This window comes from Juglans regia, chromosome 14, assembly GCF_001411555.2.
Source record: "Juglans regia cultivar Chandler chromosome 14, Walnut 2.0, whole genome shotgun sequence".
Classification (NCBI taxonomy): Eukaryota; Viridiplantae; Streptophyta; class Magnoliopsida; order Fagales; family Juglandaceae; genus Juglans; species Juglans regia.
The window spans coordinates 17,419,664-17,424,284 of record NC_049914.1 but is presented as its reverse complement, the minus strand read 5'-3'; the positions used below and the strand labels follow the sequence as shown (position 1 = coordinate 17,424,284).

Genomic DNA, 4,621 nt, shown 5'->3' with positions numbered 1-4,621 from the left:
TTTTCCATTTTGATATATTTTTAGTTTTATAAAATATAGGCTTTTAGATTAAAAAAAATGCTACCATGTACTTGTTCAAAAAAGATTAATAATAAATAAGCTTTTGTTAAAAAAAAGGAACCCGGATTAATCTGGGTTACGGCCCGGGTTTGAAACCCGGGTTCTGGGCCGGGTATCCAGTTCGGAACTCGAATGAATAGTCTTAAAAGCAAAGTTAAAAAGAGTGAGTCATCAAGGGAGGATAAACGAATATACAAAGGACATCTGAGGGGAGAGAGAAGTTCCACAATAATGAACCCAAGAATGTGTTACCTGTCCGAGCAGCAGAGCAAATGGCACTCAGCATAAGTTTGCAATGGTGTAGCAAAGTATCCAGAATCTGCTGTTCAATAACACCAGCTAATACTCAGTACCTGTCAACAGAATTACATCCGTGATAAATACTTTGCATTCAACAAAGAGCGTACTCCTTTGCTCTATTTCACAGTAACAGGCAAGAATATTACTTAGACCAAGTTAAGGAAGAATTTACATATTTTTATTAAAAACAAAAAACAAAGGAAACTTTTACATGTTTCACAGAATCAGTCATTTCATTGTATCTCCTAAGAAAGCTTTTGGGACCTCGTTTGTAATGGCATCTTTACAGCTCAGCAACATAATCTCTTTGCCCATATATGTTCAGATGAGATGAGGACCACAACATAATTCTTGAAAGATATGTTAACATGCCTTCCCATTCTTTCTCAATGATTTCAGTTCTGATAAATTTTATACAAAAAATTAAAAAAAAAAACAAAAAAAAAAAGTATCCCATACTATGGAAAATGAAGCTGAAAAAGCACATTATAAACATTGTTTTCTATTGAAAAGAAGGTATGATAATATTTTTGATATATTCATATTCAAAGGTCTACCCGTCAAAATAAACAGAAAGCAAGATGGAGGGAGAGGAGAGAGAGAGAGAGTGAAGGTTGAACTTTTTATTTATTTTCCTCGACACTAAGAATGGTTGACACTCTAATCAGGCAGGATGTTTTTTTCACAGGACAGACTAGAAAGGTTTCATTGTAAGTGCTAGAAAAGTGAAGATGGTTTTAGGAGACAAGCATATAAGAGGCAGAACACCTAACTAGGATAGGAAAAGAGACAAGAATATTAAAATTCTGCCCATTTAAATCCATAGAGGCTGTCCAAGAGCCAATTCACTTAAAAATTGCTACTAGTTAATGGAAACCTACATACCAGAGATTGCTAAATACTGCCGTATAGACAGCATAAGCAGCACTTGTGGATAGTATGGGCACATTTTCCACTTCAACCGGAGAAGACTAATTAACAGCTTTCCTTGCATTGATCAATGCATTCATAACTGCTGTCCCAACTTTAATTAAGCAAAACACATTAAATTCCAGCATTTTGCATTAATGGTGCTCCAACTTGCATATCAATTTCTTAAGAAAAATGATGATAAAAAACCTTTGCAACAAAAGTTAGAGAAAGAGTGATCAATATTAGTCAAATCTGAAAAGGAAGTGCATGCTTTGGTAATCCATATACATTATTTCCCCGGCTATCTTATCTTGATTTAGTATACCTCAATCGATCAAGTTTTCAGTAAAGGATTGGGGGCAGCTTTGGGTTATATCTCAGATGGAAAATCATTTCATTTTAGCAACTATAGATAACATAAAGAGCAAAACTACAATGGGGAAACATGACTAAGCACACTGAAACTATGAAGATAACCACTCCGCGAGTCATAATAAATGAATTATCTTACCATAGCTTGAGGTTAGGTCCAACACTTAGAAATCAAGATAGGAATGGTCAGGCAATCCTTTCATGGGTAATCATTCACTCCTTGAGTTTGGACATGGGTTGCACCTAAACCCAACCAACCTTGTCTAAATCTAAAGCCTTAACCACATATGCCACTATATGCAAAAATCCTCAACATCTTGGTCTCAAGAACAAACCAGGAAAAAAATATACATTGATCGCAAACTACTAACAAGTGATGAAGCTGTGCCAACTGCAAAAAGCTTTGTCCCATTACGTTACTCAAACAAAACCAGCAAATGTAAAACATGCGATTTCATTTTTAACTTCAAATCCAATTTTTGGGGATCCATTTAAGCAGGCATACATGGAAGCCATTTGCTCACCACCACAGCCCCTAATCTCTGTAGAAATGAATATGAGGTTCCGGCAAGAGCAACCTGTGGACAGATTTTGAGGACAATGTAAGAAAATGTATATCTTCAATTCACATAAGCTTGGCAACTTGCAAGTAGCTGCATTAGTCTATAGGGCAAAAAATATAACCTCGAATGCATTATCAGGGCGGTTATGGAAGAACTTGGCAATTGTTCCAGCACTAGTTGCAAGTGGTGGTCGGAGAGAAACAGTAGGGGCAGGAAGAGAAACGAGCACAGAATCTGCAATTATTGCCATTACCCATGAAAGGTAATAACAGAAAGTACATATTCAAAATAAGACAAGGATTACTGCAAAAGATAATCTGTAGGATGCAATATTCTTCAGCATAGTTTTTTTTTTTATAAGAAATATTCCTCTGAATAGTTATACGTAAGTGCTTTCGATTACTTAGATAGTGTTGTAAAAATCATAGCAGTTATTCTTAATTAAACAGTTCAGATTTTATCACCTCAACATTTAGGACCTTGAGGTAGTAAAATCTGAACTATTTTTTTTTTTTTTAAATCTTCCATAGTGTGTCATCCTAAAAGTTTTAAAGAGATCCTCATCCATGCAGCAAGGTATAAAGGATGCGGGTTTGACCAAAAGAGCCCTCAATTCCCGTGGCATGGATGATTTTACCAAAATATTCGTTTCAATTCACTCTTTAATAGTTTAGTTCTTGAATACGAAGCAATCTGAAACAAATGAATCCACTCAACCAATCTAGGTTGTGAAAGGCCAAAAGAAACTTTTATAAGCAAGAAACCTTTATTAAAAAGCATAAAAGGTGAACACAAATACACAGGATGTATACAACAGAGAACTCCACTAGAAGGATAAACAGATACAAGAAAACTATGAAAGTTAAGCCCATTAAAGTCTTTTGAAGCAGTCTAAAGGAGGAGAATACTGAAAAATAATGGTTTGAGCTCCTCTTCACAGTCTTCAAACATTCTATCATTCCTTTATTTGAAAATACATCAAATGAGACAAATTGAAACCATTTTCCACACTGATGCAACTTGCGTACTGCCACTTAACCCTCTCAAGAATAAAAGAGCCTACAATTCTATGGGTACAACTTGAGCCAAACCAACCTATCTAAAGAAGTCACTCCACACAAGCAATCTCACAAAAGAGTAAAAGATGATCAACGGGCTCACCACTCCCCTTACACATGCAGTACCAATCAATTGAAACGATGGCCAAAAAACTCTTATAAAAGAAAATCTAAGCAGATGACGCACCTCAGTAGGGAATCGTATGTTTTACACCAAATGGTGCAACTATATATTAAACTAAACCATTTTTATGGATCTAAGTACATTTATGATAAAAGATAGGAATCTGAACGAACATATTGCATGAAGATAACATATAATTTCTTGTACACAAAGGAACATACACCAGGGCACCTCTTCTAGATCATACCCAGTTGCATTTAGTGATGTAAGGCCAAACCTACGGTGATATTAAATTACAAGAAGCCACTACGAGATAAATCACAAACGTCGACAACATATGCAAAAGACTTAGCGTAAATAACAATTGGGCCAGACGCAAATTAATGGAGCATATATTTGATGGAATGATCCATACCACATCTGCAAAAACAATTTCAAGCTCATTGAAAAAATTCTTTAGACCTGTTTTCCAACAGAATAACATAACTAGGTGATGGGAATCAAGATGGACCTAGTCTTAAACATCGGTCTAGATTCTCCATTTATTGACTTGAATTTGGCTTTCTTGGGGAGTTTTCAAATTGATTGTGGGTTCAAGGGATTCCGTTCCCGCGGGTTCATATCACTAGGTTGTTAGATATTTTAACATGAACATTAATAAATAGATCTTTGATTTTGTATGATCCACAATAATAAACAATAATAGTGAAAGACATACCTTTCTCCATCTGTTTGATGAAGAAATAAATCTGGCTATGAGAGAAGGATCACCCTAGCAACTTGCCTCACTAGTGTCTCCCGATGGCTAGAGGCACTCTAATGTTGTAGGTGTGAACCCTTTAACCCCTCAGTCCTATTTATAGATTTCTGGCCATCATGAAATCTAAGTCTTTGAGTCAGACTATAATTAGATATAAGAGTTAATCTTATCTCTTAGGAGTTTAAATCCCATTATAACTCTAACACTATTTAAAACTCTATCAGATATGGGTGAGTGGGACATAGAGTTCAAATAGAACTCTTACATTCTCCCACTTGGCCCATACGCCCATAAATGATATTTTTCGTTCATGAGTTTATTACAGGAAATTAACCATACTGCGCAAATTCATTTCCTGAAATTTTTCATAGCTTAATTTACATTTCATGAGTTCCGTAATATCAATGTCAAACTAGATACTAATGTGAGTCATGGCGGTCCTCGGTTATATAATCAACAAATTCCCTTCCAT

At 35.5% G+C, this 4,621-nt stretch overlaps 1 pseudogene; it reads right to left on the bottom strand.

The window, feature by feature from the left end:
* Positions 1 to 214: 214 nt before the first annotated feature.
* On the bottom strand, positions 215 to 4,117 carry LOC118344570 (annotated as a pseudogene).
* Positions 4,118 to 4,621: the final 504 nt, after the last annotated feature.